Source organism: Eulemur rufifrons, chromosome 14 (genome assembly GCF_041146395.1).
Source record: "Eulemur rufifrons isolate Redbay chromosome 14, OSU_ERuf_1, whole genome shotgun sequence".
NCBI lineage: Eukaryota > Metazoa > Chordata > Mammalia > Primates > Lemuridae > Eulemur > Eulemur rufifrons.
Window position 1 is genome coordinate 25,253,012 of NC_090996.1, and position 17,997 is coordinate 25,271,008.

General features: G+C 43.0%; 1 pseudogene; it reads left to right on the forward strand.

Annotated features, from left to right (window-relative positions):
• Positions 1–846: 846 nt before the first annotated feature.
• Positions 847–10,538, forward strand: LOC138394074 (geminin pseudogene; annotated as a pseudogene).
• Positions 10,539–17,997: the final 7,459 nt, after the last annotated feature.

A 17,997-nucleotide genomic window follows, 5' to 3' on the forward strand; every position in this document is an offset into this window, starting at 1 on the left:
AATATCCACTTCTGGAATTTATATTAAGGAAATTATTGTAAATATTTTTCTATAAAACACTTTATGAATGTAGATATTTATTTTACCATAATTGGTTGCATTTTACTTTTAATTCAGAAGTAGAAAGTCACCAGAAAATGCTATTCTCACCCAAAAAACCAAAACAGATGAACTATAAAGCTGGTTTTTAATAAACATCTCAGTGAGCTAAAAAACAGAGAAATCCAGAAAGTGAAGGTCATTTTAGACGACAGAAGTTTGTCTGTTTTCTCCTTACCTTGTCCATCGCCCTCTTCTTCCTGTAGTTCTGCCAGGGATAACATCAGTTTCTCTTGGGGGTCGGGGTGTCAAAATCACCCTCAGTTGAAAGCCACTGATTTAGGGTTTAATATCATGATGTCTGTAAATTACTTTAAACCACTTCAGAAGAAAAGAAACACAGCCAAAAGAAATATGACAAATATTAGTGTTAATTCTAAGTGACGAATATGTGGGTGTTTATTACAGTATTCTGTCTTATTTTCTATTATGTTCAAAAGTTTCGTAATAAAAGTCAAAATAGTTTTTTAAGATGCCATAGGTGGAAAATGCAATACTCACAATTGCATGGGGAGTGGGATTATAAATAGTATAAAATTATGTCTACAAAAACTATTCAAAGAAATATGTTCAAAAGGAGTAAGTCTTCACTGCAGTGAGTAGCAGCCACTCCAGCGAGCACGGGGACCAGCCCAGGTGGGCTGGCCGTGGGCATCGGGAGAGACGCTGCTGCCATAGCTTCCTGCGTTCGCTTGGAGGAGAGAATTGAGCGTCTCCACGCATCTTTTGTGCTTCATCAGCTGTATAATGAATCCCAGCATGAAGCAGAAACAAGAAGAAATCAAAGAGAGTGTAAAGTATAGTCCTGTCCCAAGAGAATTCCGTAGATGATTCGGCCTTCAACAGCCGGACCCACTGTGGGAAGAGAAAATGAGTTGGCTACAGGATTATCCAAAAGGAAACGTTCGAATGACCAGTTAACAGATAGAACTTTCAGCTCTGAACTTGTTCTTGTCCCAGAATATAGTGAAAATAAAAATCTTGGAGGAGTCACCCAAGAAGCATTTGATTGTATGATTTTTAAAAAAAAAAAAAAAAACCCATCCTCTCAATTTTGGAAAGAAGTACCAGAAATACAAAGGAAATCCCTCTATTTAGCACTTAAGGAAAATGAGAAACTTTATAAAGAAATTGAACAAAAGGACAATGAAATTGCTCACGTGAAGTAGCAAAATAAAGAATTGGCGTAAGTGGCAGAACATGTACAATATGTGGCAAAGGTCACAGAGACGGAGTGATGAAGCTCTGGGTAACTCTCAGTCACCGGATAGTCAGGGATTTGATTCTGCAAAGGAAACTGGTGAGAATTCTGAAGCGAACTGTATCTTGCTCTGCAGATGCAAAACCCTGTATGAAATTCACTCAGGTTTGACTCTTGAGAAACGCACTGCCCAAGTTTACCTCTACTATCGTTCTTTGTGGCAAAGTACATACCTACACAATGCAAACTCCAGACTTCCTTGTTTGAATCCTGGAATTAAAATACAAACACTATGTACTTGTAATTTATGATGTTTTATGTAAATAGCATTTTCTCAACTGTCAGACATAACTTGTGTATACGACTAAATAAATTTCAGTCTCCTATTAAAAAAAGAAAGAAATATATTCAAGGGGTTGTGAATGAGTTAGAGTGTCGTTCATGATTTCCGTTCCCGGATTTTAAAATAATCTATAATTATACGCTTATTATATGCTTTTATATTGAAAAAATGGGCAAACCCAAGTGTTGGAATGCAATGTTATTAATCATTCGTGGTCTAATATTAGAAGAGAATTAGCAGTAAACACAGCAGGGCCAGGAAACTTGCAGATTCCAGTCCCTCTTCCATTCACTGCAAAGAAAACATGGAAAGGCAGCATGGCTTTGAATGGGCATACATCTGCATAATGACTTTCCTTTGTTCTTTTCTTGCTGGCTAATTGAGTAACTTGTTAAAAAAAAAAAAACATGCCTTTAGAGTTCACACCAGATTAAAGCCTTTTGTAAATAAAATTATAGCTGGGAATATGTTTCCCCTAGCTGGTAAATAAATTTACGAATTTTGAGATTTGGCATTGCAATACCAAGATGTCTAAGTAAATCTCAAATTCTTCCACGTTTACAAATAAATGCCAAGGATCATCAAATGCCAAGAGCTCAGAAAACAAAAAGGGCTCACCTCACCCTCTGAATCAGAACAATCCCACCTGAATCAAAACATCCCACCTGAAAAGCAGTCCCTTTCTCTCCTACCCCATTGTATACACATGGATGTCACTGATGTCATACTTGGCTGGGATATCACCCGGTTCCTATGCTGAGGACAGTAAAATCTCTTAGGATTCCGTGGCAGTCTCTCTCTCCTGAATTCATGCTCTTACCCATCTCTCCATATAACATGAGAGCCTCCTTTGGTACTAGACATTTTTCTAATCACTGGCATTATAATAGTGAACAAAAAACAAATAAAAAAAAAAAGTCTGTCTTCAGAGAGCTTACTTTTTAATAGATTCCTATTTAATTTTCTCCAGCGTCCTAGGAGTTGTGACCACAGGCAGAGGATGGATGCTGTGATGGAGTTAAGTTGTTTGGGCAGTGTATCTGTTCTTCATGTAAGCATAAAAATCTTCATATGATTTCGGACACAGAATAGTCACAGTCATGGACCATTTCAGGAAATGATGATCAGGAAGGAGAACACGTGCCTTTGAACCTTTCTGAACAGAATCGGCGTCTGCCTAGGAGATGAGGAAGCTGAACGGGGTCACACTGAGATGGGAAGGAAGCTGACTGCCCTGGAGAGTTTGGGGGGAGGGTCTCTCCACCCATGATGTCCTTGTCTCTGGGGACAGCCAGCCTCTTATCCCATAACTCCTGGATCAAGAAAGCAGGGTGTGGGACCAGAGGAGCCCTCCAAGACAGGTGGCTTCAGTCTAAATACCGGCTCTGCCACTTACTTGTTGTGCTTCACTGGACAAAGTACTCGACTTTCCTGCCTCAATTTCCTCATCTGTAAAGTGAGGAGAACAAGAACACTTCACAGAGCCGCTGTGAGGGGTGAGTGGGTGTTTCATGGGAAGCAGTGAGCACAGTGCCTACCACACAGTAAACACTCCACAAACATTAGCTATTTCCCACTCATATGGTGAAGTGTGTTAATGGAAAAAAACCAAACCCTGGAAAATATTTTAAAGAGGTTTATTCTGAGCCAAATATGAGTGACCGCAGCCTGAGGAGATGTAGTCTCAAGAGGTCCTAAGAAAATGTGCCCAAGGCAATCAGGTTACAGTCTGGCTTTACACACGTTGGGGAGACAGGAATTGCAGGTAAAATCATAAACCAATACATGGAAGGTGTACATTGGTTCAGCACAAAAACGTGGGACATCCTGAACTAAGGGCTTAAAAATTATAGGGAGGTTTAAGGATTTTTTTTCTTTTTTTTTTTAGTTGGCAATTGGTTGAGAGTGTTAAAAAGCTTCGTTTAAAATGTGGAGTCAGTAGGAAGGGATGCTTATGTTAATAGAAGGGAGTCTATTATCTGCCATGTGATACCACACCAGCAAAAAACAGACCTGTTTACCTAGATGTTATCGGTGGCAAGATGTGACTTAACCCTTGCCGGGCGTGGCTTTAGGTCTTGTCAGTCTTATGAACTCTATGTTAATATTAATGCTGGTCAGCTGCTGTGTCTAAACTCCAAAAGGGAGGGAGTGCAAGGAGGTGTGTCCAACCTCCCTTCCTGTCATGACCGGGATCTCAGTTTTAAGGTTTCTCTGGGGTCCCCTTGGCCAAGAGAGGGTCTGCCCAGTTGGTGGGGGAGCTTAGGATTTTCTTTTAGTTTACAAGTGTATATAATATAATGCTGGCTAGTTATGAGTAATTATGGTCTTAGTTACTCACCAGAAGCCCCAGTTATATTCTGAGTACCTGCTATGTGTGAGGCATCATGCTAACTGCTGTTTACATGCTCTTCTTTAATCCTTCCAGCAGCCTATAAGGGAAGTATTATCATCTCCATTTTACAGGTGAGGATACTGAGCTCAGAGAGATGAAGCAAACTGTCGAAAGTCACACAGCCATGAGAAGCAAAGTCAGGATTCAAACCCAGGTCCATCTTACTTGAAATTCTATTCTCTCTTCCCAGCACAATCCAGCTTCCTCATCTTTCTGTCTTTCTAATCACACCATTATCTCCAAGCTCTCAACTTACCATGTTCTTTAAGCAACGTGTCATTCAGATTTTTTTTTTAAACTGGCAACCTGAGGCAGGTCTCTCTTAACCAGCTGGCAGCTTCAGCTCATTGCTAAAGCACATTCCCATGTGCCCTTGGACCTCTGAGCACCATCAAAGTGACAAATGCACTCACCCTTTAGCTCCACAATTCTACTTTTGGAAATTTATCCTTTAGGTAAACATATACCTGGGCACAACGACATGCTTGCAATGTTATTCATTGCATTGTGGTTTGTAATAGCAAAAGACTGAAAATATCCCAAATGTCCATTCAAGAGGGGAATAATTAAATAAATCATGATATATGCACATTATAGACAAACATATGAATAAGAATGAAAGAACTCATTATATGCCCTGATATGGAAGAGTAAACAAGATATAGAGTAAGTTTAAAAAGGCAGCATACAGAACTGTGTAGTGTAGTTTTTTTTTAAAAAAAGAGCATATATACACATTCTAGATGCCTGAAATTCTGCAAAGATAAAGAAAAAACAAATAGCAGTGGCTTCTGTGACAACAGAATGTCAGAGGTAGGAGGGAGCGTTTTCACCAGATACTCTAGCATACTCTTATTAGTATATTTGTGAATCATGTGAATGAATGGCCTATGCAAAAAAGGAAATAATAAAAAATATATTTTAGGAGCATTAGATTGGGAATCAGAGACTTGAGGGATGGGGCCAACTTGGATGGCTGACTTCATCCCTGTCAGCCTTGGTTTCTTCATCAGCAAAATCTCCAAACCCCCAAAATACTGTGATCTAATAATGGCGTTCATTATCATCATCATAGCTACCATTTATGAAGTGCTTACTATTTGCCAAGCCCTATACTAGAGCCCTGTAAGGACTCATTCCAGTAAATCATCTCAAGCAACCCTATGAGGTAGGAACTATATTATTACCCCCATTTCACAGATGAGCAAACTGAAGCTCAGAGCAGGGAGGTAACTTGCCCAAGGTCACACAGATTATGGAGCAGAGCCAGAATTTGAACCCAGGTCTCTCTGCCTCCAAGGCCTGTATTTAGACTTGACGGTTTCCTGTCTCCATCCACACTGGTAATTTTCCCAGTTGTGCTCCCTGGCCCCTTCCACAAATCCCATCCACCACTTCCCTCCTGAGCGTTGCTGGCTTCCACCAGGCCTGGCCCTCACTCATTTCCAATCACCCTTTATCCACCATAGCTTTGGAAATGGACTGTTACTAATGGCTAGTCATATGTCAGCCTAATGAATGGGATGCAGACTTCCATTAAAATAATGAAATTAGCGAGTTTCGAATTTGGTTACATCGCATGGCACACAGCCTCAAGTAATTACCACCCCATGCTCTTACCCTCAAATTAAAGTCAGTTTATTTATTTAAGGTCTTTGGCTGGGCCATCTCTATTAAGCTCACATCATCTGTTTGTGGATGGATTTTTTTTTTTTTTTGGCTTGTTTGTTTAAATGATGTTCAGGCTGTTCCCCTGATTAATAAAGTCGTAAACACAGTCAGAAGCAGCTTCTGAACCATGTGCAAAAGCAAAGAATATAAGTCAAAGAATAATTCTTTGGGGGGTTGGGTTTTTGTTTGTTTGGTTGTTTTTTCCCCAAAGAACAGAAACGATGAGAGAGAAGCTCTTTGAGCTCCAGGAACTCCAATTATGCTGACATTTCTGCTGCAGAAATACACCAAGATCCATTTTGCAGGAACCCAGTGAACTAGCTAATCAGATTTCCTTGGATAATTTGCTCCAAAGGTCAGCTGCCTTAAAAAGCACCCAGTGCCTCATTATTGGATGAAGCAGGCTGCACACAGGCTGGGATTTGGAACCCAGCCTCCCATGGCAAGGAAGTAATTCTGGAAATTTTTAGCCCAGATCCTGCAGCCTTGGCCTTGGCCAAAGTCTCATCTACCTTTGTAATCGACCTCCAGACAAAAACCACCACCAGAAAAAGCATCTGAATCTGTAAGGTCACTGTCTCCAAGATGGGTCTCTCCCACGTCCCAGGAGCACCAGAGACGGCATGAAATTTTCATGCCACTGGTATGTCTCAAGAGAGGCTTTTATTGATGCTGTGATGGGTAGATGGCCAGGCCTAGGTTATAATCACCAAGTCCCATTCTGCAAAATTCCTGACCTGTACTCTTCAAAACGAACAAGATCATGAAAAACAAGAAAAGACGGAGAAATTGTCACAGACCAGAGAAGACTACAGAGACATGAGATGAAATGTAACATGGGACTCTGGATTGAATCCTGGACAGAAAAAGGACATTAGTAGAAAAACTGGTAAAATCCAAATAAAATCTGGAATTTAGTTAAGTTTCTCATGTCAGTGTCATAGTTGTGACAAACAGACCACAGTAGCGCAAGGCAGTAACCTGAGAGGGAAATGAAATTCGATAAGGATCATTGCAACTTTTCTATACATCTAAAACTATTTCAAAATTTTAAAAACTATTTTAAAATATTTATATACCACAAAAAAATCCACTGTGCATTATTTGTAATTTGATGAAAATAATTAAGTTTAAGTTTATTCCTAAAGTTAAACTTGATATAGCCGTCTAAAAACAAAACAAGTCCAGAAAGGAGGGCAAAGCCATTCCTATGACTCCTCTTCTTGGGGAAAAAAAAAAAAAAAAAAAAAAAATCTCTTTTAAAATCCCAGCAAACACAAAAAGAAACAACAAAAAAGAAAACTAAAACTAAATTCAAATATGATGGATGTTCTCTCTCTATGAATCGAGACAGGAAAAACCCCGACAAAGGAACTTGGTTTCTCACTGTTTGTTTACCATTCCCACCAACCTCACCACCCCGAGGGGTTATGACATCACAATGACAGCCACAAAGGCGAATGTCCGTGGGCTCAGCTCCCATTCTCATGCGTTGATAAGATCCCCAGCTCCAACCCCCGCCCTCTGATCCCTCCTCACGGCTGTGAGCCATCTCATAGAAGGAGATGCAGGGAAGAGTCTGCTGCGAAGTAGGCACTGAGCTTGACAATGAAGCCACCAAGTCCACCGAGACCAGACCCTTCTTGAGGAGTCTTGGAAAACTTGCCCAAGAGAGTCTGAGCTAAATCCTGAAGGAGGAACAGAAGGTAGTCGGATGAAGACAGGGAAGAGGCTCCCAGAGAGATGCAGGCCAGAGCACCGAAGTCACGAGACGCAGAGAGGTGGGCAAAACTGAGGTGGGAGGAATTAGAAAGGGCTCCCAGGTGAACCTTGTGTACTAAGGAATTTAACTTTCTCCTGAGGGTGATGGGGAGTTTTAAGCAAGTGTTTTAGAAAGAGTCAACAGATAACAGCAGATGGAGGGTGAGGCCAAAAAAAAAGGAGACCCCCAATCCAGGCCAGAAGTGTGAAGACCCTGCCCAGAGAGAGTGGGAGACATTTCCCCAAGGATTCCTTGCAGGAAATAGGGTCCTCCCCAGTAACCTGAGGTTACTGTTTCTCTATTGGTCTTGGAGCTCAGCACCTGTCCCTACTCCAGCTGGAAAGTGTCCTCTGCCATCCCTCCATTCCCTGCTCTGCGTTATTGCCACTAACCCTCTGACTCTTTTATGCTGTATCTTGAATCATCAACCTAAAGATCTCAGTTACTTGCAAAAAACGAGGGAATCACCTGTGCTTAATAAAGTTAACAGCAGTTATCATGATATGAGCACAGACTGTATCTAGGCATCGTGCTGGCCTTTAACCTGTAGAACAAGATACAGTTATCACCATTTTACAGATAGGAAAACTGAGACTCCAACAAGTTAAAAGACCTCATCCTATGGCTCTTAATGGGACTAGAGATGGGATGTGGATCCAAGAATATCTGACTCCAACCACCCTTTCTATGGCACCTCATTGTTCCACTTGTAATTTCTCTTTGCTCATTTACTGCCACTCTCACTCTCTCTCAGAATCAAACATAAGCCCATAAGGTTGGACCAGAATAAAATTTGAATAGCCACATCCAACTGTTTCCAAAATGTCGTTCTTTCCTGACAGATCTCTGACACTTCAACACTACAGCCTTCTGGAGTGGCTGGCTAAACAACAAGAAGAATGGTTCCAAACTTCTTTTTCAGTGGATCAGTGGAACAAGTTTTGTTTACCATCTAAAACCAAAATGGTGGCCCTTTCCCCATTCCTGGAAAAAAATAATTATATGGATGGATGGATGGATGGATGGATGGAGAAGTAGATAAATGGATGGATGGATGGATAAGTGGATGGATGGATGGACAAGTGGATGGATGGATGGATAGATGGATGGATGAATAAGTGGATGGATGGATAATGGATAGATGGATGGGTGGGTGGATATGCATTTACAATACAGAATATTTCTAAAAGGTAACATAGGAAACTATCAACAGTGGTTGCCATTCCTGGGAGGGAACACAGTGACTAAGAAAAGTCTGGGAGTGGAAACTACCATTTACTATGCAGTCTTTTGTACCTTTCAAGTTTTGAGCCATGTCTGTAATACCTATTTTAAAAATATACAGCAACATAAAGCTAATTTTTAAACATTTTTGTTAAGTAGATACATGTATGAATGGGTGGATGGAAGAATGAACAAATCCTAAAAATAAAATTTTTTAAGTAAATAAATAAGTTTCAACTGGTAAAAAAAAAAAATTTCTACTGATTTTTCTTTAAATTCTTGGCACTAACTTCTACTTGCCTGTATGAGAATCTAATGGGCTGTATATCCAACTTAGCACATGATCAATTAGAAAATTCTATTACACTAAGTCAATTATGCCGATAACGTTGTGGTGCTTTGCAAAGAGCATCTTGACTCCAAGTTTGCTCACTGAAGTCTATTCAAGGACCTTTCTGCAGGAATTACAGTGAGGGACCACAGGGATGAGGCCTGGGACACTCGACCCCACCCAATTTTCTTTACTTAAGCTGTAATTCTCCTCTGCGCAAGGAACCCTGCCTTCATTGCTGGCCTTCTGAACACCATGCCCTGCATCATTGAGAGAGCATAGGCAAGAGCTAGGAGTGGTCAGACCCAGCCAAGGGAAAGTTAAGAAGACAAATGACTTCCCTAGCCACCCTCAGTAGCATTTCCAGGAAGAAATGAATAGAACTGACTCTTGGCCATAAAGGATTTATTGCTTCTCTTTCCATTGGTATGGAAATGAAGGAGGGTTGCTCCAAAGCTTGGGTTTTCCACCTTTCCCAGGAGCTGCATGGTCCCAGAGAGGTGAACACCACTCAGCAAGACTCTATAGAGCTTCCGATGGGTTGGCACGGACCCCAGGTCCTGCCCTCAAGGGCCTTACACTTTAATCCAATATGTAAAATATAACCCATAAAAGGCAGAGGCAGACTTTGGATACCAAGTGTCTATAGCAGGTGCCACAGTATTTGCATGGAAGGGGGATAGAGGCAAGTGTGTGACAGGCCCACTCTAATTCCTCTGTGAGCAGAGTTGGACCTTTTAACCATAGGCGATGTGATAGGACTATCAGCGGTCTGTGAAACCATCTTTTTAACAGTGGGACACAAGTTACAGTTCTATTCCTTCTGGGACTTTGGAAATCACACATTGCTCATGAAGAAAATGAAAACAGAGAAAACCCAATTGACAGCAATGGCTCAATAGCACCATCTCGTGGTCAGCTCTGCCCCCTCCCTGGAGCAGTGCACGGCCCCGCCCCTTGCCAGGTGTTTTCCTCTCCCTTAACCTTTGGATGTCACCTGCAAAATGGGCAGAAGAGTAGCTATTTTCATTTATTTAACAAGTATTTATTGAACATTTACTACTTATGTGGAACTATGTTAGGTACCGGGGATAGAACAGTGAACAAGGTAACTAGGTCCTCCTACCCACGGAGCTTATGATCCAGGTATGAAAACATGATCACAATTTCATGTAACTCCAACACCATCCGTGAGATGGCCTAACACCTGTATGTCCCAAGTCAGTCTGGGGGGTTCAGGGAGGACCTCTCAGCTGAGTGGCATCTAAACTGAGCACTAAAAGATATGAAGAAATTACTTCTTCGATATCCCTTTCCTTCTTCCTTATTAACAGAATCCCAGTGTGTCTCTTTTTTTCCCCCTGAGGGCAACAATGTATCCAGCTTAAAATTCTCCCTTACTAGCATCTCTTGCAGCTAGGGCTGGCCATCTGACCAGTGAAAGAAAGGCAGAGTGCACCTTTAGCCTTTTGGCTCTTTGTCCTTCTTTGGCTGCCAGGCCTGCTGATGTGATGCCTGGAGGTGAGGCAGCCATTCTGTCACCATGAGGATGGAACCTACATGGCAGAATAGGAAGATGAAAAGCTGGGGTTCCTGATGACATCTCTAACTCACTATCTCAACCATGGCTTGCCTACTGCTTAGTTTATTATTGTTCAAGCCAATTTAAACCCTTCCTCTTCGAGCCATTGTAGCAGGGTTTTCTGATATTTACAGTCATGGGCAATCCTCTTGTCCCATGCAAGATACTAGTAAGGGTAAGAAAAGAAAAGTGAAATGTACTAAGCCCAAGACACAGCATGTGCAGAGGCCCAGGGGTGCCAGTGAGCGAAGTCAATTTAGGCAACAGAAAGAGTTCAGCACAGCAGAAATGGAGTGGATGAAAAGAAGGTACCAAGTGAAGAGTTTGCAAAAGTAAACAGGGATCCCACTGAAATTGAAGTCTTTGTAAATCAAATTAGAGAAACAGTGAAGAGCAATTGCAAGCTGCTAGGAAAAATCAGAGTTAATTTATAGAAAGTGCCCCACATAGAATGGGTGCCCAAAATATGACATGCATTGGAGTATTGTTTTACCTCTGAAAACGCACAAACAACTCCTGCAACAAAATGAAGATGCATCACCTTTATTTGCAAGCCCTCCAGCGCAGGGGACACAGCGTGGTGAGATGGAAGAGAAAAGCAAACCCTCAAGGACAGTTAAACCGATGCTTTATCCGTATTTGCCACCACCAGGATTTATTCCCGCACAGAACTTCCCCACAGCACAACCTCAAGGCCCCTCTGCAATTCACCGTGCTGAGCCGTGACCAAGGCAAGGTGGCCGCCTGAAGTGGCCTTTTCCCTTCCTTCCTTGTCCCTGGGCTGTTTCCAGCAGACGGCAGCGAATGCCTAAATGAGGGTTTGATCAATGGGGGCCAGGCTGATATTGATAAAGCAGCTGCAGTTTCTGCAAATCATCCGGCGCTCATAGATACTGAAGATTAATCTTTACAAATACGGGGCAAAGGCGGAGAAAAAAAACCCAGGTCGATTTAGTTTCTGATTATTACTTTCTCCAGAAGGCACAGAAGAGTCAAAAGTTTAACTGATGTACATTAGACAGGGAGACAAATCCAGAAATATCACCCAATTACCTGGTAGCTTCTAGAAGGTATTTTTCATGACAGCAGGTGGGTTTGCCTTTTCTAAATCAGGAAGGAGACAAGACACCACTAAAAGGATGTTGACTTGGCCCGGCGAACAAGCACTAACCTCACCGGACAAACTTAAGCCCGAAAAGTTGTTCTCAGTCTACATAGTGCCCTTGAAAATGCATTTCCACCAATTTCCTAGTTATTTTTGTTTTATGCCGCATAGATCTTTAGAAATTAGACTGACAGTTCCTTCCTGGAGATGGATTTTTTTGTAACTACAAAGAAACAATAAGTAAAAGTGCTTAGCCTCTCTAGGCCTCCATTTTCACATCCAGAAAGTGGGTACAGCCCAGTATGTGATGTATAGCCAGGCACTACTGACTTCTGGAGCCAGATCATTCTCTACTAGGGATGGGATGGGGGTGGGGGTGCTGTCCTGTGCATCGTAAGATATTTAGTAGCATCCTTGACATCTAACCACCAAATGCCAGTGGCAACCACTCCCCATTCCCCAGTTGAAGCAACCAAAAATATCTCCAGACATTGCCAAATGTCCCAGGGGGAGATAAAACTACTTGCATATAGCAGTGAGCAAATAGGTAACATAAGTAAGAGTTCAAAAAACACTTATCAAAAAATCTTCCACGTTGTATTCACATAAGCACCACCATCAAACGCCCAGCCTTGATGCCAGTCGTAACCTCTTCGTTCACATCCATATCACAGCCAAAGAACTTGAGGCAGAGAGTTTTCTAAAAAGCGGACCACACAGCAATGACCTGAGGTCAAGGCCACTTCCTGGTGTGCCACCTGGATAGCTACACACACCCCCGTGGTTGGAGGACCCCATTCTGCTGCTGGTATCTTGAAACTGCTACTAATTTTCATAGTAAGGAGCCCTGCATTTTCATTTTGTGCTGGGCCCTGTAAATTATGTAGCTAGCCCTGCCCAGCATGCATGTTTTATTGCATTTTTTCCATCTTTACTGACAAATAAAATTGACAAATAAAAATTGAATATATTTACCATGTACAAAGTGAAGTTCTGATACATGTATACTTTGTGAAATGATTACCATGAAACAACTAGTGACCCTACCCATCGCCTCACATGGTTATCTTTGTGTGTGAGGTCAGCATGCTTCAGATCTACTCTCTTGACAAATTTCAAGTATACAATATAGTATTGTTTGCTATAATCGCCACGCCCTACGTTAGATCCCCAGAACTTAGTTCATCTTATAACTGAGACTTTGTACCCTTTGACTGGCATCTCCCCATTTCCCCAACCCTGCAGCCCCTGGCAACCACCATGCCAATTCTACTCTCTCTTTCCAGGGGTTCAACGTTTGCAGATTCCACACATAAGTGAGATCACACAGTATTTGTCTTTCTCTGTCTGACTTATTTCACTTAGCATAATCCAAGCTACTTGTTTTAAACTCAGGTTCCTGGGCCCCACTGTCTTCAACAGCTCAGCTTGGTATCAAAGCCTGGAAGAGACACTTTGATTCTCTGAATTAAAGTGAGGGATGAGAGAGCATAAGAAGAGAGGAATTCTCTCTAAAACCTGGGGAATTCCAATTAAAAGTCATCTCTCATTTTAAGTGTATAAAACATACAGCAGAGACCCAAGATGGGTTGGAAGACAAAACTCTGAAACTGGTCTGGGAGGCTTACATGACTTCGTGGAAATGAATACAAATATATTTAAGATATTTAAATGGTCTAACCTTTCCATTTTTACTTCCAAATGAGCTGAGAAGAAAATCAGATCAATTGAGGGGAATGAGAAAGGACAATTTTTATAAAACTAAAATCACATTCCCTGAACCTTCAACTTGCTTAGCATAGGGAATGAAACTGACCTGGAATTTTCTTTGTGTGAGAGGGAAGACCACGTCCCCAGTGTGGATATGTTACTAGTTAGATTTTTCCCAGCACGGTTCACACTGCATAATTTGCTTAACTGGTTTCTTCTTTTTAATCAGTTTTCACTTGCACTCCCAACTACTTCCAAAAAATAAATAAAGTGAAGACCTAAACTCTTGGGAACCTGGTTATAAAAGGAATTTTCCAGTCTGCATGCAGACGCCTTATTTAATTAGCTACCAGGAAAACAAGACAGACGGTATTTCCAAGGAGTTGACTCAGTGTAATGATATCACGCTATACAGATCTAACATCATACTGGGTGAGACACACAGTCTCTGTTCTAGAAGGCAAAACAGAAGCAAAGCACGCCAAAGATGTATTCCGTGCACTTCACCGTATGAGTCCTGAAATCCACCTGGTAAAGGATGAGACGGAAGTTAGAGGACTTGGTAGAATCACAGAACACAGGAAAATGTTTCCAAAGGGGCCTCACCTGATGCTGCAAAAAAGATGCACGTTTTGTCTAGAGGAAAAATATAAAAAATAGTGTTGCCTGTTTCTTAGGGTTTTTTTTTTTTTTTTTTTAACTTCATCAATGCTAAGTTCTTGTTCCTATGAAGCCCTGGAAGCATTCAGGAAAGGCAATGTGGAAGCAGGAACTGGAGAGAAATGACCTGCTTAATAGAAAGGGAACGGTTTTGAAGCCCAACAAGAAAGGGGAAGGGCCAGAGCTGGGGAGAGGACAGAAGTTTCCAGAAACTTGCATGTGCCAGAAAATCATCCCCTTCTGAAGCCCCCAGTCTTCAAGGGGGTCCCATGAACTCGCAAGCTGTGAGTAGGTTTCCCGTAGGCAATGAGGAGAGGACAAGTTCAGCATGTGGGCTTACGTGGGGTGAAACCAAGACAGCATGGGGGTACTGGAGCCAGAGGCAGATGGGACCCTGAAAAGATCCCATCCCCCAAATTAGCAGGAATTAGCCTGGGTAAATTTTACCTAGGTCTCTGAGGATCGAGGGGACGATGGCCGACATCTGGGTTGTTCTACCTTGTTATAAAACGTTTGGCCTTGGGCCCATGGGACTCAGGAGCATTTCCCAGCCGTCTCTGGGTGCTCTGCCATGGCAGTCGCTGTCAGTGTGTGGTCCACCCTGGCCCTTACCGTCAGGGTCCACACTTGCCCCATTCCCGATGGCCAATACCTGCATATTATTTACACCCCATAACATTCCACTGTGTGACAGTATAATATCAACTACGCCCCTTTAGCTGGATATCCGGGGTCCCTCCAGTTTTCTTCCTAATTAAATGATGCTGCGATAAATGCCTGTGTAGCAGCTTTGGTGAGGCTTACTCAGATCAGTGTAACGGGGGCTTCTCCATCAGGGCTGGTGGGTTTCAGGGGCTGTCTGGGACCAAGTGAAAAGCAAGCATTTCATGGGTCCCAAAGGTCCCCCCTCCAAATACCATCACGCTGGGGGATGAGGTTTCAATATATCTGGGGGGATACAAACATTCCGTCTATAGCAAGCATGAAGCATTTATCAAGCTTATTTGCCCATAATGCCTATGAAATTCTGAAGTCTGTGAGCAGCTGAGCACAAAAGTGAGGTTCACTCAGGCGTGAATGCCCAACTCCAAAGGGTCCCAAGGAATAAGTCAACAACCCCGTCTTTCTTGTCCACATGGGCCACCCTAAGGCTCTCATGGCATCTTCCAATACTCAGACCACAGGTGCTCTGGGTCTTGTGGTCAGCAGTATTTTCAATCAACCTACCACACTGGGTTCTGGGTTGTCTACTTCCAGAAATTGTAGAGGAGCAGAGCATGAGAAGGAAGAGATATTATAAGGAGGTAGGACTGTGGTGCTTTGGGGCGGAAGCCACTGATGAGAAACTGCCCCTCAAAAGCACCCCAAATAGTGATGCCCACAGGTACAACATCAAGGTAGAACCACCATCAATGCCTTTGGGAGCCCAGGACCTGATCTCCAAGATGGCTCTACGTGACTACCAAAGTGGTGCTAGGAAAGCCCTCCCCAGTCCATCCATCCACAACCACTTTTAGGAGGCTGCTCCCAGGCTCAGAGGGCTTCCTGAGCCCCGTCTGCCACTATGAGCAGACGAGAGAGCGTAGTACTGTTCCCAACTCTGCTATCTCATCTGTCTTCCATGGCTTTTCTTTTAAAGAGTTATTTAGGAAGAGCTAAAGCAATTTGCTTTTAAAAATGAAAAACAGCAGAACCAGTATTTTTTGAAAGTCAGCTCGAGACACAGTAAACAACCCTGCCAAAAGCAAAGCAGAAAATGCTGAAAATGTCCGTGTCTCTTCACCTGCCCTGACCAAGGTTTGAGAGGATGCTCCAAAGGGAGATACGGGCTCAGAGCTACAGAGGCAGGAGTCACGGATACCCCAAGCTTGTCTTTCCAAGGAGCAATTTTACCAGCCCGTTTCCCTGGGACCCTTTCTCTACCACCTCACAACCCCACTCCCATTTGGCAACAAAAATACAATCTTTGAAAGGAGAAGGCAAATAACTGTTTAAATAAAAATAATACATCCCTAGCATTCACTCACCCTCTTCATCCTCCTTCTTGCCCTTGCCCCCCCCAAAAATCTCATTTATCATGTTGATTTTCTCATCTCTCACAAACACCACACAATTGGGTAAATAAGTTCTGTGTTCAATCTTTTAACAGGGGTTATTCAATTTACTCCAGCCAACATGAATATTTCCCCTGGTTTCCATGACAACCTCTCAGCACATTCAGTCTTCACAGAAATGAGTTATTGCTTTTATGTTCTCATACCCTAAGACAATGGGGAAATTAACATAATGTGGTCATACTAAAAAAAAAAAAAACAATCAAAACAATCAAAATCCTCATATCCTCCCCAGAAATTCACAGATAGCGTTCGGTGAAAAAGAACCGAAGAGAAATGAGGCCTTCACATCTGACAACACTGTTAACATTAGAGATTTCATTTCAGATGCATTTAAATGAAGCCAGACCATAATAAGGTTTAAAAAGTGTATAGACAGAGAACCAAAGTGAAGGGGAAAGAGATATAAAGACAGGAGCCCAAATTCACTTTCAGGCCACATGTCCGCCCAACGTGACCACCTTCCTCTACCTCTCTCTGCCCTTCAGGCACGCTAGCATTCCTGCCCCAGGACCTTCACACATGCCGTTGTCTGTGCTTGAACATTCTTCCCCTGCTCTTCTCCCCAGGCCTGCTTTGCTTAGCTAATTCTTACTCATGCTTCAGGTCTCAGCTGAGAAAAGTCACCTTGTCAGGGAAGTCGTGCTTTGCCACTCCCTGTCATATATTTATATATCCTCCTGGTTCCTTGTATTCCTCATCGTCTTAGGTTGTGTCTTCCCAGAAGCAGATCCTATGGGAAGGATTTGAAGGCAAGTGGTTTATTTGGAAACCGATCCCAGGAAACACTGGTACAATAGTGGAGGAGTGAGACAGAGAAGGGGAAGAAGTCAATCCAGGTCATGCTGATGAGCAGGTCGCTACTATGGGCAACCAGAGATCGATCCCACTGGGGACATCTGGGGGACAGCATAGAGCACGCCTCACCCTGGGGTAAGGAAGATGGAACAACTGCACTCAGTGGTTGGTTGGGGGGACTCTCCTGGGCTTTCATTTCTCTGCACTTCCAGCCTGCCCCACAAGGACCCAGCATGCTACGGTGGCCAGAGAAAGCCCAAGCATCACTGCAGTGCTTGGGGGAGGAATGGTGAGCACTGAAGGGATCTGTGGGCAAGGCACCAGGCACCTGCCACATCCTCCAATGCAAACAGCATAATTACAGCTGGAGACTGGAGATCAATGGAACAGAAGACAAGGAGTTTAATTCAAAGCCATTAGGCAAACAGCAATGGGAGTCTGACTGAAGACAAAGAAAGGCATGGCAACAGAGGGGGAAGTATAAATTCACAAGATAGCAAAGAACTTGGCTCCAGGCCTGGGTGAGTGATTGTATGTTGGGGTACAGATGTTGGCCAAAGAGCTGGAGACCTGATGGAAGAGGGGTGTCTAAGGACCTTCCTGCATCCTAACAACTCCCGATCTTCTCTTTTGTTGGCCAGGGCCTACCTGGTAGGACAATCCAATCCAGGGCAATTCCAGCGCACCAGCTGGGAGCTGGGCTCTCCCTCTCCACATCATCTTGGGGTCTCTCCACATGTCCCTTGAGGTCTCTCCACCATTTCCCTCCAACTGAGTCTTCAGATTTTTTGCACGGTAACTCGGGGCTTTAAGGCCAAGAGTTCCAAGAGGCAGGGGGCAGAAACTACGCGATCCCTTAAAGGCTAGGATAAAAACCATCATGGCGCCAACTTCTATGGCATTCTATTAGTCAAAGCGGTCCCAGGCCAGGCCGGGCTCAAGGGGAAGGTAAATAGATTCCACTTCTCAACGCCTGGGGTGTCAGTTTGCAGTCATCCTTAA